This window comes from Panthera tigris, chromosome B2, assembly GCF_018350195.1.
Source record: "Panthera tigris isolate Pti1 chromosome B2, P.tigris_Pti1_mat1.1, whole genome shotgun sequence".
NCBI classification, from domain to species: Eukaryota; Metazoa; Chordata; class Mammalia; order Carnivora; family Felidae; genus Panthera; species Panthera tigris.
Genome location: NC_056664.1, coordinates 63,629,125 through 63,646,209, shown reverse-complemented (window position 1 = coordinate 63,646,209; position 17,085 = coordinate 63,629,125). Strand labels below are relative to the sequence as shown.

The 17,085-nt window shown below is 38.0% G+C and overlaps 1 protein-coding gene and 1 long non-coding RNA gene across 6 annotated transcripts in view; one reads left to right on the top strand and one right to left on the bottom strand.

The window, feature by feature from the left end:
• The window catches only part of SMAP1 (small ArfGAP 1), a 200,018-nt gene that overhangs the window by 84,021 nt on the left and 98,912 nt on the right, over positions 1–17,085 (bottom strand). The gene's annotated exons all lie outside the window — the stretch shown is intronic.
• Positions 1–17,085, top strand: part of LOC122238666 — a 42,227-nt gene that overhangs the window by 4,275 nt on the left and 20,867 nt on the right. The gene's annotated exons all lie outside the window — the stretch shown is intronic.

Below are 17,085 nucleotides of genomic sequence, written 5' to 3'. Positions count from 1 at the left end.
AAAATAAACATTAAAAATAAATAAATAAAATTATGACAAAATATGTTTAGTCCATTACATAATGTGATTTTTAAAAAGACAAATACAATAATAATTTTCTCATTTAAAAAAATGTTAAGGGGGGTGCCTGGGTGGCGCAGTCGGTTAAGCATCTGACTTCAGCCAGGTCACGATCTCGCGGTCCGTGAGTTCGAGCCCCGCGTCAGGCTCTGGGCTGATGGCTCGGAGCCTGGAGCCTGCTTCCGATTCTGTGTCTCCCTCTCTCTCTGCCCCTCCCCCGTTCATGCTCTGTCTCTCTCTGTCCCAAAAATAAATAAAAAACGTTGAAAAAAATAAAATTTAATAAAAAAAAAAATAAATAAAATAAAAAAATGTTAAAGGTATCCCTGATAACAGAGCAAACTGACTAGTTAGTGTATTTAACCCAATCCAGTCTAGGTAAAATGTAATGCTACTATGATGTACACAATCTGCATTTCCAAGAAGGATAAAACAGGATATATAATATTAAAATTTAAGGGCCCCAAACTCGCCAAAAAAGGAAAATGAAATAAAAGAATAAACAGTGATTCAGGGTGCCTGGGTCATTCAGTTAAGAAGTCTGACTCTTGATTTCGACTCATGGCATGATCTCTCGGTTCATGGGTTTGAGCCCCAAGTCTGGCTCTGTGCTGACAGTACAGAGCCTGCTTGGGATTCCCTCTCTCCCTCTCTCTCTGCCCCTCCCCAACTCTCGAGCACTCTCTCAAAATAAATAAATAAACTTTAAAATAAAGATCAAACAATGAGCATTCATAAGGCATTTAAAGGGAAGAGATATCTAGAAACCTGTAACTGAATCACAACAAATGAGTATTAGTTAGTATCTTAGTTTCCTTTCAGTAAATGATTAAAGATAAACTGATGAACCTCAGGAAAGGCAGAGTAAGAAGCACATAAGCACATTTAGTCAAAATGCCTATGGGCTTTTGTTTGTACCTGTGCCTTTAAAATGGTATTTGAACAACCTACCTCAACAGCAGAATTTTTACTATTTGTAATTGAGAAAATACTGGCAATTCCTAGGCTATAACATAAGGGTTTAATAAAAGTTCCTATGGGCCAGACACTGTGATAAGCACCTTATTGTCTAATTTAATTTAATCAATAAGTGTCTGAAAAGAATGTCATTATAATCATTTTACAAATGAAGAACAAAAATTAGGAAAGGGATAAAGCCACACAGCTAATCGGCAGGAGGACCTAGGGAAGACCCCAACTCTCAAGTCACTATTCACTGCCATCCAGTGGAGCACTGGTACTTAGTACTATTCTTCCATAGAACAATGGTTAATATTTCCTGAACCCTTACTATGTGTGAGACAGTGTTTTTACTCATTTAATCCTTCCAACAACTCTATGAGGTGAGTAACCTTATTCCCGTTAATAAGTGAAGAATAAATGAAATATGCAAAAATCCTTTATCTATTATGAAATGTTTGGTGAAGAAGGCAATTAGTGATTGTCACTAATATGTTGGGAATGAATTATTCTATAAATTCACAAGATTGTTAATTTCTCAAGGAAGGCACAGCCAAAAGAGTGGAGAAGCAGCTTGTCTTTCTAATCACTATGACTGGTAAGCACATACGAAATCACCAAAACTGAATTAGATTATTTACCTATGTTTAATAAAGAGAGAGCACAATTCACTTCTCTTTAACCCTGGAATTTCAGCTGCTAAAATATGGCTGTTATCTAATCTGATTCCAGCAGGGGTATTATGACACAAGCTTTGAAGCAACATTAAAAACATGGGCTCTAAATACAGATCATACAGTTTGATCCACAAATGACTCCCATCTCTAGAATCGAAAGCTGCTAAAAGATCAAAGAGTACTGTGAGAACCTAATTTGTTTTAAACTATTTTCTCAGCAAGAACAAAATACCGCAGTGTTTGGTATTATAAAATAGTTCCTGAAACTTGGTTGCTATATATACAAATGATACAGTGAAACAGACTTTCTGTGTAAAAATAACTGAAGTAAATGTTCAGTTCCTAGAAGGTAAAGATAAGCACACAGTGGGTTCATTATACTCAAATGACACTTGAGTGATGTAATCAAAGATACGGTCTTTAAAAACTTTTATTATGTACTCCTACCTTAAAAAGTTGCAAGCATATATACTCTACCATATGTATATATTTATTTACAAAGTATATATAGCACTATATTATGCACATTATAAAACACACATAAAAGAAATGTTGAAAGTATAACAAAAAAAGCACAAATAGGCATAAATAAACTGCCCTGGGGTTCTCTCTAATATCTAATGCTATTGACATTAGACTTTGGAAACTACTGAATTAGACCAATGCCTTTTTTTAAAATTGAGGTATAATTTACAAATAACATTAATTTCTGGTATACAACATAATGATTCAATATTTACATGCACTGTGAATTGATCATTACTAGAAGTCTAGTTTCCTCCTGTCACCATATAAAGTTACATAAATGAAATACAGTACTGTTGCTCTAGTTACCATTCTATACATTGCTACCCATAAATAACTTACTTTATAACTGAAAGTTTATATCTCTTGATCTTCTCCAATGCCCCCCCAACCCCAACTCTGGCAACCACCAACATACTCTTTCCATCTATAAGTTTTGTTTTTGTTCTTTCTTTTGCTTTTTAGATTTCACATATAGATGAAATTATATGGTATTCATCTTACTCTGCCTGACTTATTTTACTTAGCATAATGCCATAAAGATTCATCCATGTTGTCACAAATGGCAAGATTTCATTTTTCATATGCCTGAATTGTGTCTGTTATATATATATAAACCACATTTTTCTTTTTTTTTTATTTTGAAGAGCACATGCGGATCAGGGAAAGAGCAGAGAGAGAGAGAGAATCTTAAGCAGGCTCCACACTCAGTGTGGAGCCCAACACAGGGCTCAATACTAAAATCCAGGGATCAGGACCAGAGCCAAAACCAAGAATTGGGACACTCAACCAACTGATCCACTCAGGCACCCCTTAACAACATCTTTATCCATTCATCCACAGATGGACACTTTGGTTGTTTCCGTATCTTGGTTATTGTGAGTAATACTGCAATAATCATATCTTTTCAAATTAGTGTTTTCAGTTTCTTCAGATATCCAGAAGTAGAATTGCTAGATTATACGATAGTTTTATTTTTAGTTTTTTTGAGGAACCGACACACTATTTTCTAGAATGGCTACACAAATTTACATTCTTACTAACAGGGCATAATAGATCCTTTTTCTCTATGCCCTAACATTTGTAATTGTTTTGCCTTTTTGATAATAGCCATTCTAACAATGCTATCTCACTGTGGTTTTGATTTGCAGTTCCCTGATGATTAGTAATGCTGGACATCTTTTCATGTGCTAGTGGGTCATACGTATGTTTTCTTTGGAAAAATGTACATTTTTATGGGATTTTTTTTTTGTTATTGAATTGTGTGAGTTCCTTATATACTTTGAATATTAACCCCTTATTACATATATGGTTTCCAAATATCTTCTCACATTCAATAGGCTGTCTTTTCCTTTCACTGACAGTTTCCTTTCTTGTTCAACACCTTCTTAGTTAGATGTAGTACCCTTTATTTTTGATTTGTTGCCCTACCTTTTGAAGTAAGATGCAAAAAAAAAACCCAAAAACCATCACTAACACTGATCTCAGGGAACTTAACTGCCTATGTTTTCTTCTAGTAGTTCTATGATTTCAAATCTTGCATTCAAGTCTTTAATCCATACTGAATTAATTTTTGTATACAGAATAAGATACCGGTACAGTTTTTCCAAACCATTTATTCAAGGCATTATGCTTTCTCCATTGATAATCTTGCCTTCTTGGGGATGAATTAACTGACCATATATATGCGGGTTTATTTCTGTGCTGTCTATTCCACTGCAGCAATCTAGGTATCTGTTTTTATGCCAATATCATACTGTTTTGATGGTCATACCTTTGTAATATAGTTTGAAATGTGAGGCCTTCAGCTTTGTTCCTGTTTCTCAAGATTCCTTTGTCTACTCAGGATTTTTTGTGGTTCCATACAAATTTCAGAAATATTCTGAGAAGATGGCAGCGTAGGAGGACTCTGGGCTCACCGTGTCCTGCTGATCACTTAGATTCCACCCACACCTGCCTAAATAACCTAGAAAACCACCAGAAGACTAGCAGAACGGATTCTCTGGAGCCAAGTGTAGACAAGAGGCCCACGGAGGATGGTAGGAAGGGCAGAGAGGCAGTGTGCGCTCCACGGACTGGCCGGAGGGAGCCGGGGCGGAGGGGCAGCCTGCCGGCAAAACAGAGCCCCCAAGTCTGCCTTGCAAAAGCAGAGGGGCCGGACGGAGTGTGTTCTGACAACAAGCGGGACTTAACATCTGGAAGTTTATAAGTTAACAGCTCTGCTCGGAGAGCGGGGGGCTACAGGACAACGGGAGGGAGAGTTGTTGAACCCCGGACGACAGAGCTCAGCTTGGCGGGGAACAAAGTCGTTCGCCAGTGCCATCTCCCTCGCCCATCCCTCAGCCAAAATCCCAAAGGGAACCAGTTCCTGCCAGGGAACTTGCTTGCTCCGCGAAAACACCCAAAGCTGTGCTTCTGCAGATCCATCCCTCTGGCAGGTCTGACTCCCTCCCAGTGCCACAAGGCCCCTCCCAAAGCGGATCTCCAAGGAAAAGCGAGCTGAGCCTGCCCCTTTTGCCCCTGTGCACCTTGCTGATCCACCCCAGCTAATATGCCAGATCCCCAGCACCACAAGCCTGGCAGTGTGCAAGTAGCCCAGACAGGGGCCACACCACCCCACAGTCCCCACAGTGAATCCCGCACTATGGGAGAGGTGAGAGGGGAAGAGAAGGTACACACCAGTCTGACTGTGCCCCCAGCAGTGGGCTGGGGGCAGACATCAGGTCTGACTGTGGCCCCGCCCACCAACGCGATTTATTCAAAACAGCACAGAGGAAGTGCCCTGCAGTTCCACACCACTCCAGGGACTATCCAAAATGATGAAAGGGAAGAATTCCCCTCAAAAGAAACTCCAGGAAGTAGCGACAGCTAACGAACTGACCAGAAACGATTTAAACACTATAACAGAAAGTGAATTTAAAATAATAGTCATAAAATTAATTGCTGGGCTTTAAAACAGTATAAAGGACAACAGACAATCTATTGCTACAGAGATCAAGGGACAAAGAAACAGCCAGGAGGAGCTAAAAAATGCTATAAATAAGCTGCAAAATAAAATGGAGGTGACCACAGCTCGGATTGAAGAGGCAGAGAATAGGTGAACTAGAAGATAAAATTATGGAAAAAGAGGAAGCTGAGAAAAAAAAGAGAGATAAAAAAAATCCAGGAATATGAGGGGAAAATTAGAGAACTCAGTGATGCACTAGAGAAATAATCTACGCATAATTGGTATTCCAGAGGAGGAAGAGAGAGGGAAAGGTGCTGAAGGTGTACTGGAAGAAATCATAGCTGAGAACTTCCCTGATTTGGGGAAGGAAAAGGCATTGAAATCCAAGAGGCACAGAGAACTCCTTTCAGACGTAACTTGAATCGATCTTCTGCACGACATATCATAGTGAAACTGGCAAAATACAAGGATAAAGAGAAAATTCTGAAAGCAGCTAGGGATGAACGTGCTCTAACATATAAAGGGAGACCTATAAGACTCGTGACTGATCTCTCTACTGAAACTTGGCAGGCCAGAAAGGAATGACAGGAAATCTTCAATGTGATGAACAGAAAAAAAAATATGCAGCCGAGAATCCTTTATCCAGGAAAACTGTCATTCAGAATAGAAGAAGATAAAGGTCTTCCCAAACAAACAAAAACTGAAGGAATTCATCACCACTAAACCAACCCTAAAAGAGATCCTAAGGGGGATCCTGTGAGACAAAGTACCAGAGACATCACTACAAGCATGAAACCTACAGACATCACAATGACTCTAAACCCATATCTTTCTATAACAACACTGAATGTAAATGGACTAAATGCGCCAACCTAAAGACACAGGGTATCAGAATGTATAAAAAAAACCAAGACCCATCTATTTGCTGTCTACAAGACATTCATTTTAGACCTGAGGACACCTTCAGATTGAGAGTGAGGGGATGGAGAACTAATTATCATGCTACTGGAAGCCAAATGAAAGCTGGAGTAGCCATACTTATATCAGACAAACTAGACTTTAAATTAAAGGTGTAACAAGAGATGAAGAAGGGCATTATAACATAATTACAGGGTCTATCCATCAGGAAGAGCTAACAATTATAAATGTCTATGCGCCAAATACAGGAGCCCCCAAATATATAAAACAATTACTCACAAACATAAGCAACCTTATCGATAAGAATGTGGTAATTGCAGGGGACTTTAATACTCCACTTACAACAATCATCTAGACACACGGTCAATAAAGAAACAAGGGCCCTGAATGACATATTGGATCAGATGGACTTGACAGATATATTTAGAACTCTGCATCCCAAAGCAACAGAATATACTTTCTTCTCGAGTGCACATGGAACATTCTCCAAGATATATCACATACTGGGTCACAAAACAGCACTTCATAAGTATACAAGAATTGAGATCATACCATGCATACTTTCAGACCACAATGTTATGAAGCTTGAAATCAACCACAGGAAAAAGTCTGGAAAACTTCCAAAAGCATTGGAGGTTAAAGAACACCCTACTAAAGAATGAATGGGTCAACCAGGCAATTAGAGAAGAAATTAAAAAATATATGGAAACAAACGAAAATGAAAATACAACAATTCAAACACTTTGGGATGCAGCAAAGGCAGTCCTGAGAGGAAAATACACTGCATCCAGGCCTATCTCAAGAAACATGTAAAATCCCAAATACAAAATCTAACAGCACACCTAAAGGAAATAGAAGCAGAACAGCAAAGACACCCCAAACCCAACAGAAGAGAAATAATAAAAATCAGAGCAGAAATAAACAATATAGAATCTAAAAAAACTGTAGAGCAGATCAACGAAACCAAGACTTGGTTTTTTGAAAAAATAAACAAAATTGACAAACCTCTAGCCAGGCTTCTCAAAAAGAAAAGGGAGATGACCCAAATAGATAAAATCATGAATGAAAGTGGGATTATTGCAACCAATCCCTCAGAGATACAAACAGTTATCAGGGAATACTATGAAAAATTATATGCCAACAAACTGGACAACCTGGAAGACATGGACAAATTCCTAAACACCCACACACTTCCAAAACTCAATCAGAAGGAAATAGAAAGCTTGAACAGACCCATAACCAGTAAAGAAATTGAATCAGTTATCAAAAATCTCCCAACAAATAAGAGTCCAGGACCAGATGGCTTCCCAGGGGAGTTCTACCAGACATTTAAAGCAGAAATAATACCCATCCTTCTCAAGCTGCTCCAAAAAATAGAAAGAGAAGGAAAACTTCCAGACTCATTCTATGAAGCCAGTATTACTTTGATTCCTAAACCAGACAGAGACCCAGTAAAAAAAGAGAACCAGAGGCCAATATCCCTGATGAATATGGATGCAAAAATTCTCAATAACATACTAGCAAGTCGAATTCAACAGCATAGAAAAAGAATTATTCACCATGATCAACTGGGATTCATTCCTGGGATGCAGGGCTGGTTCAACATTCACAAATCAATCAATGCGATACATCACATTAATAGAAGAAAAGAAAAGAACCATATGATCCTGTCAATCGATGCAGAAAAAGCATTTGACAAAATTCAGCATCCTTTCTTAATAAAAACCCTCGAGAAAGTCGGGATAGAAGGAACATACTTAAGCATCATAAAGGCCATTTACGAAAGCCCACAGCTAATATCATCCTCAATGGGGAAAAACTGAGGGCTTTTTCCCTGTGATCAGGAACACGACAGGGATGTCCACTCTCACAGCTGTTGTTTAACATAGTGTTGCAAGTTCTAGCATCAGCAATCAGACAACAAAAGGAAATCAAAGGCATCAAAATTGGCAAAGATGATGTCAAGCTTTCACTTTTTGCAGATGACATATTATACATGGAAAATCCAATAGACTCCACCAAAAGTCTGCTAGAACTGATACATGAATTCAGCAAAGTTGCAGGATACAAAATCAATGTATAGAAATTGGTTGCATTCTTATAATAATGAAGCAACAGAATAATGAATAATGAATAACAGAATAATAATGAAGCAACAGAAAGACAAATAAAGAAACTGATCCCATTCACAATTGCACCAAGAAGCATAAAATACCTAGGAATAAACCTAACCAAACATGTAAAATATCTGTATGCTGAAAACTATAGAAAACTTATGAAGGAAATTGAAGAAGATATAAAGAAATGGAAAAACATTCTGTGCTCATGGGTTGGAAGAATAAATATTGTTAAAATGTCAATACTACCCAAAGTTAGCTACACATTCAATGCAATCCTAATCAAAATTGCACCAGCATTCTTCTCAAAGCTAGATCAAGCAATCTTAAATTCTTATGGAACCACAAAAGGCCCCGAATAGCCAAAGTAATTTTGAAGAAGACCAAAGCAGGAGGCATCACAATCCCAGATTTTAGCCTCTACTACAAAGTTCTAATCATCAAGACAGCAAGGTATTGGCACAAAAACAGACACATAGACCAACGGAATAGAATAGAAACCCCAGAACTAGACCCACACAAGTATGGTCAACTAATCTTTGACAAAGCAGGAAAGAATATCCAATGGAAGAAAGACAGCCTCTTTAACAAATGGTGCTGGGAGAACTGGACAGCAACATGCAGAAGGATGAAACTAGACCACTTTCTTACACCATTCACAAAAACAAACTCAAAATGGATAAAGGACCTGAATGTGAGACAGGACCATCAAACCCTAGAGGAGAAAGCAGGAAAAGACCTCTCTGACCTCAGCCGCAGCAATTTCTTACTTGACACATCCCCAAAGGAAAGGGAATTAAAAGCAAAAATGAATTACTGGGACCTTATGAAGATAAAAAGCTTCTGCACAGCAAAGGAAACAACCAACAAAACTAAAAGGCAACCAACGGAATGGGAAAAGATATTTGCAAATGACATATCGGACAAAGGGCTAGTATCCAAAATCTATAAAGAGCTCACCAAAGTCCACACCCAAAAAACAAGTAATCCAGTGAAGAAATGGGCAGAAAACATGAATAGACACTTCTCTAAAGAAGACATCCAGATGGCCAACAGGCACATGAAAAGATGCTCAATGTCGCTCCTCATCAGGGAAATACAAATCAAAACCACACTCAGATACCACCTCACGCCAGTCAGAGTAGCCAAAATGAACAAATCAGGAGACTACAGATGCTGGAGAGGATGTGGAGAAACGGGAACCCTCTTGCACTGTTGGTGGGAATGCAAACTGGTGCAGCCGCTCTGGAAAACAGTGTGGAGGTGCCTCAAAAAATTAAAAGTAGACCTACCCTATAACCCAGCAGTAGCACTACTAGGAATTTACCCAAGGAATACAGGAGTACTGATGCATAGGGGCACTTTTACCCCAATGTTTATAGCAGCACTCTCAACAAAAGCCAAATTATGGAAAGAGCCTAAATGTCCATCAACTGATGAATGGATAAAGAAATTGTGGTTTATATACACAATGGAGTACTACGTGGCAATGAGAAAGAATGAAATATGGCCCTTTGTAGCAATGTGGATGGAACTGGAGAGTGTGATGCTAACTAAGTGAAATAAGCCATACAGAGAAAGACAGATACCATATGTTTTCACTCTTATGTGGATCCTGAGAAACTTAACAGAAACCCATGGGGGAGGAGAAGGAAAAGAAAAAAAAAAAAGGTTAGAGTGGGACAAAGCCAAAGCATAAGAGACTCTTAAAAACTGAGAACAAACTGAGGGTTGATGGGGGGTGGGAGGGAGGTAAGGGTGGGTGATAGGTATTGAAGAGGGCATCTTTTGGGATGAGCACTGGGTGTTGTATGGAAACCAATTTGACAATAAACTTCATATATTAAGAAAAAAAACCAAATTTCAGAATTGTTCATTCTATTTCTATGAAAAATGTGACTGCGATTTTGATAAGGATTGCACTGAAACCTATAAATTGCTTTGGGTAATATAGACATTTAAACAATACTAATTCTTTCAATCTATGAACATATAATCCTTTCCATTTACTTGTGTCTTCTTCTGTTTCTTTCATCAGTATCTTGTACTTTCCAATGTAAAGGTCTTCCACTGTCTCCGTTAAATATATTCCCAGGTATTTTATCATTTTTGATGCAATTGTAAATGAGATTGGTTTCTTAATTTTTCTTTGTTAGTGCACAAAAACAACAGATTTTTGTATACTGATTTTGCATCCTGCAAGTTTACTGAAGTTGTTTCTTAGTTCTGACAGCTTTTTGGTGGAATCTTTAGGGTTTTCGATATATAAAATTTTATCCACAAATAATGACAACTTTACTTCTTTCTAATTTGGATGCCTTTTATTTCTTTTTCTTGCCTAACTACCTAACTAATACTATGCTGAGTAGAAGTGGTGAGAGTGGGCACTCTTGTCTTCTTCCTGATATTAGAGAAAAAACTCTTAGCTTCTCATTGTTGAGTATGATGTTACCTTTGCGTCTGTCATACATGGCCTTTATTATGTTGAGGTACATTCCCTCCATACTTGCTTTGTTGAGAGTTTTTATCATAAATGGATTTTGAAATTTGTTAAATCCTTTTTCTGCATCTGTTGAGATGATCATGATTTTTATCCTTAATTTTTACACATGGTAGATCATATTGACTGATTTGAGGATGTTGAACCATCCTTATATCCCTTCAATAAATGCCATTTGATCATGGTGTATGATCTTTTTAATGCTTTGTTGAATTAGGTTTGCTAACATTTTGTTGAAGTTTTTTTTTCATATGTGTTCATCAGGGTATTGGCCTGTAATTTTCTTTTCTTTTCTTTTTTTTTTTTTTTTTTTGTGGTACGCTTCTCTGGTTTTGGTATTAGGGTAATAGGTAATACTGGCCTCATGAAATTAACTGGGAAACATTCTCCACTCTTCAATTTTTTTGGAAGAGTTTGAGGTACATTTACCAGTGAAGCCATCTAGTCCTGGAATTTTGTTGGTTGGGAGGTTTTTGATTATGGATTCAAACTCCTTGTTACAAATGGTCTATTTGGATTTTCTATTTCTTCACGATTCATTCCTAATAGATTCTATATTTCTAGGAATTTTATCCATTTCTTTCAGGATGTCCAATCTGTTGGAACAGAATTGTTCATAGCAGTCTCTTATAATCTTTTGTATTATCTTTGGTATCAGTTGTTACTTCCCTTCTTTCATTTCTGATTTTATTTATTTCTCTCTTTTTCTTCCTTGATGAGTCTGGCTAAAGGATTATCAATTTCATTTATTTTTTGAAATAACCAGTTCTTAGTTTCATTGATCTTTTCTATTTCCTTTTAGTCTATATTTTCTTTTTTCAATCCAATCTTTATTATTTCATTCCTTCTACCAACTCTGAGCTTCATTTGTTCCCCTTTATCTAGTTCCTTTGGGTATAAAGTTAGATTGTTTATTTGGGATTTTTCTTACTTCTTAAGGTAGGCTTGTATCACTATGAACTTCCCTCTTAGAACTGCTTTTCCAGGGATGAGCACTGGGTGTTGTATGGAAACCAATTTGACAATAAATGTCATAAAAAAAAAAAAAAAAAAAAAAAGAACAGCTTTCCTGAATCCCACAGATTTTGCTATGCTTCATTTTCATTTCTCTCAAGGTATTTTTTAATTTATCTTTTGATTTCCTCACAGATTCACTGGCTGTTCAGTAGTGTGTTGTCTAATCTCCATATATTTGTGCTTTTCTCAATTTTCATTTTGTGATTTATTTCTAGTTTCATACCATTGTGGTATAAAAAATGCTTGGTATTACTTCAGTCTTCTTAAACTGAGACTTTTTCATGGTCTGAAATATGATCTATACTGAAATATGTTCCACATGCTCTTGAGAAGAATGTGTATTCTGCTACTTTTGGATGGAATGTTCTGTGTTTATCTAATAAATATATCTGGTCTAATGTGCTATTTAAGGACAATGCTTCCTTATGGACTTTTTTCTGGATGATCCATGTAATGATATAAGTAAGGTATTAAAGTCCACTACTATTATTGTATTGTTGTCAGTCTCTACTTTTAGGTCTGTTAATATTTGTTTTATATACTTAGGTGCTCCTATGTTGCATGCATAAATATTTACAAATATTGTAACTTCCTGCTACACTGTTCCATTTACCATTATTTAATGCCCTTGTCTTTTCTCACTCTGTTTTAAAGTCTGTTTTGTCTGAGTATAGCCCTCTCTGCTTTCTTTTGGTTTCCATTTGTATAAAACATCTTTTTCCATCCTTTCACTATGTATCCTTATATCTAAAATGAATCTCTTGTAGGTTGCATATAGATAGATCTTGATTTTTCATCCATTCAGCCACATTGAATGGGACTTTTGATTGCAACATTTAGTCCACTTACATTTACATTTAATATTAATAGGCATATTCTTATTCCCATTTTGTTAACTGCTTCCTGGTTGTTTTTGCAATTCTCTGTTCCTTTCTTCTTCTCTTGCTCTCTCTACTTGTGGTTTGAAGGCATTTTTTAGTGTTATACTTGGATTCTTTTCTGTTTTGTCAGTATTATAGGTGTTTGATTTCTGGTTACCAATGAGTTCATATATAACAATCTTACATATATAGCAGTCTATATTACATAGATGGTCACTTACATGTGAACACATTCTAAAAGCACTAAATTTTTCTCCCACCTACACATTTTACAAATATGATGTCATGTTTTACATCTTTTTATTTTGTGTATCCCTTGGCTAATTTTTATAAATATAACTGATTATAATCCTTTTCTGTTTTAATTTCTATACTGGCTTTATAAGTGATTAACTCACTACTTTTTAGTGTGTTTGTTTTACTTGTGAAATGTTTTCCTAATTTTCTTCTAGTTATGGCCTTTTCCTTCCACTTTAGGAGTTCCCTTTAACATTTCTCATAAGGCTGATTTAGTGGTGATAAACTCCTTTAACCTTTGTTTATCTGGGAAACTCTTTAGGGTTTCCTTCAATTCTGAGTAATAACTTAGCTGGGTAGAGTATTGTTAGCTGTAAGTTGTTTTCTTTCATGCTTGAATATATCATGCCACTCCCTTCTGGTCTGCAAACTTTCTGCTGAGAAATTAGTTGACAGTCTTATGGGTATTCTGTTGTATATAACTAACTGCTTTTCTCTTGCTGGTTTGAAGTTCCTACCTTTAACATTTGCCATTTTAATTACTATGTGTTTTGGTGTGAACCTCTTCAGGTTCATCTTCCTTGGGGCTCTCTGTGTTCCATGGACCTGGATGTCTGTTTGCTTCCCCAGATTTCGTAAGTTTTCAGCTATTATTTCTTCAAATAAGTTTTCTGCCTCTTCTCTCTCTTCTCCTTTGAATTTAGTATGCTTGATGTTGTCCTAGAGGCTCCTTCACTTATCCTGGGTGTTTTGTTTGTTTGTTTGTTTGTTTGTTTTTAATGTTTATTTAGTTTTGAGAGAGAACGCATACGAGTGCAGGGGAGGAGCAGAGAGAGAGGGAGACAGTGGATCTGAAGCAGGCTCTGTGCTGACAGCAGAGAGCCCAATGTGGGGCTTGAACTCATAAACTGAGATCATGACCTGAGGCAAAGCCAGATGCTTAACTCATTGAGCCACCCAGACACCCCCATGTATCCTCATATTTTAAATTCTTTTTTCTTCTTGCCATTCAGCTTGAATGATTTCCACTACCCTGTCCTGCAGCTTACTGATCTGTTCTGCATCCTCTAATCTGCTGCTGATTCCCCAGTACGGTATTCTTCAGTTCTAAATCTTTTTTGTAGTTCTATCTTTTTAATGAAATTTCTCAGTGAGTTCATGCATTTTTCTTTCCAGTTTAGTGATCATCTTTATGACTATTACTTTGAACTCCATTAGGCAGATTGCTTAACTCCTTTTTGTTTAGCTCTTTTTGAGGTTTTGTCTTATTCTTTCATTCAGAACATATTCCTCTGTTCAATTTGTCTGATTCTCTGTGTCTGTTTTTATATATTAGGAAGGTCAGCTACATTTCTGTCTTGAAGGTAGTGGCCTTATGTAGAAAGTATGTTTTGGGGCCCAGAAACACAAGCTTCCCAGTCACTAGAACCAGGTGGTTCAGGGGTATCCTCTGTGTGGCTGCATGTACCCCCCTGTTGTGCCTGGGTCATGAATGCTAGGAGCACACTGATGGGTGGGACTGGCTGTAATGCCTGGCTGTTACTGCTATGGGCACAGTGGAGGGGTAGAGTCAGTCTCCAGCCTGGTTGGCTAAGAGGCCTGGCTGTGGTTGCTGCAGGCATGCTGGTAGGTGCAGTTAATCCCCAGGGTGGCTGCTGTAAAGCCTAGCCATAACTGTTGCAGCCATGCTGGTGGGCAGGGCTGTCCCCTATTCTATGGGGCATGAGTCACTATGGAGTAGTGTCAATCCCAGCCAAGGCTTCCCCCTGGGTGGGAGTGGGAGGGTTGAACGTGCTTCTAGTGGGGCACTGGTCCTGACTGAGGCTGCCTGCCAAGATGTGGTAGGATGGTAACCACTGGAAGGATGCCTGCAGGGATATATATGTCAGGCTACAGGGGAACCTGAAGGTGAAATGAGTGTTTGCTAGCAAGGTTGATGGCGAATGTCAGAGTAAGTATCTGACAGCTAAAGGAAAGCAAGAAAATGGTGCCCTCCAGTGCTTCTCTGGCTGGAGAAATTTCCTACAGATCCCTGCCCCTCTGGCACAGGCACTAAAATTAGTCAATCTCCTTCATGTATGTTCCAGGCACTTTTCAAACTGCTATCTCTATGCTGGGTCTCCAAGTAAGTGAAACTGTTCACAGGCCCTTAAAAACAGAGTCTCCATTCTCCATAGCCCTCTAGCCCTCACACAGTTAAGCCCCACTGATTTGAAAAGCTAGATATTATAGGGATTCAACTTCCTGGTGCTGATCCCTGGGGCAAAGGATGCCCAATATGGGGCTTAACCCCTCCCTCCCCCCTCACATATCAGTGAGAACCCTGGTACCTTGATATCCCCCCCAACTTCTGCATTACTGCACTGGGGGCAGGGGGGAGTTTGTTTTCCAATCTAACTGTGTCCCTGTCTTTCTTACTCTTTTGACAAGTCTTTTACAGATATCTTTAGTTGTATAATAGCCATTATGCTAGTATTCAGGTCATTCTCAGAGAGTTGCTTTATATGTAGATCCAGCCTTCGTGTTTCCATGGGAGATGAGCTCAGGATCTTCCTACTCCACCATCTTCCCATGAGTCTATCTTTAGGTTTTAACAGTTTAATTTAATAGTTTAATTTAACATTTTAATTCCTATGTGTTGCCAGAGATCTCTTGGGCTTAGACTTTTACTTGGAACTCCCTGGGCTTCCTGAATCTGTATGGGTAGTTTTCCTCCCAAGTTTAGGAAGGTTTTCAGCCATTATTTCTCCAAATAAGTTTTCTGTCCCTTTAGCTCTCCTCTTCCTGTGACCTTCAAAATGTGACTGTTATTCGGTGGTGAGGGTAACTGATGTTGTCCCATAAGGCCTTTAAGTTATTTTCATTTAAAAAAACATTTCTTTTTGCTGCTTTTGGCCAAGTTCCACTGTCTTGTCTGCCAGGTCACTGATCCTTGATCCATTCTTCTGCTTTACCCTATTCTGTTGTTGATTCCATCTAGTATATTTTTTAGTTAAGTTATTGTACTCTTCAGCTTTGTGACTTCCTTTTTTCCTACTTACTTCAAGTTTTAATTAAAATTCTAGTTAGTTAACATACAGTGTAATTGGCTTAGTGAGTAGAATTTATTATTTCATCATTTATATATAACATGCAGTGCTCATCACAACAACTATATTCCTTAATACCCATCACCCATCTAGCCCATCCCCTGACTTCCCCTCTATCAACCCTAAGTATGTTCTCTATAAACCATTAAGAGTCTCTTATGGTTTGCCTCACTCTCTTTTTTTCCCCTCTTTCCCCTATGTTCATCTGTCTTGTTTCTTACATTCTACATATGACTGAAATCATATGGTATTTGTCTTTCTCTGACAGACTTGTTTCACTTAGCATAATATATTCTAGCTCCATTTACATCATTGCAAATGGCAAGATTTTATTCATTTTGATGGCTGAGTAATATTCCTGTGTGTGTGTGTGTGTGTGTGTGTGTGTGTGTGTGTGTGTGTGTATACACACACCATACCTTCTTTATCCATTCAACAGTTGATGGACATTTGGGCTCTGTCCATAATTAGGTTATTGTTGGTACGTTGCTATAAACATCAGGGTGCACACGCTCCTTCAAATCTGTATTTTTGTATCCTTTGGGTAAATACCTACTACTGCAATTGCTGGGTTGTATGACAGTTCTATTTTTAACTTTCTGAGGAACCTTCATAATGTTTTCCAAAGGGGCTGCACCAGTTTGCATTCCCACCAACAGTGCAAGATGGGTCCCCTTTCTCTGAATCCTTGACAACATCTGTTGCTTCCTGTGTTGTTAACAACACCTTCCTGGATGTCTTTGGAAAAAAGTTGACTCGTGTCTTCTGCCCATTTCTTAACTGGATTGTCTGTTTCTTTGGTGTTGAGTTTGGTAAGTTCTTCATACATTTTGAATACTAACCCTTTATCAGATACGTCATTTGCAAATATCTTCTCCCATTCTGTAGGCTACCTTTTAATTGACTGTTTCCTTCGTTGTGTGAAGCTTTTTATCTTGATAAAACGCCAAGAGTTCATGTTTGCTTTTGTTTCCCTTGCCTTCAGCAACATGTCTATTAAGAAACTGCTGCAGCTGAGGTCAAAGAGGTTGCTGCCTGTGTTCTCTTCTAGGAGTTTGATGGTTTCCTGTCTCACATTTAGGTCTTTCATCCATTTTGAGTTTATTTTTGTGAATGGTGTAAGAAAGTGGTCCAGTTTCATTTTTCTGCATGTCACT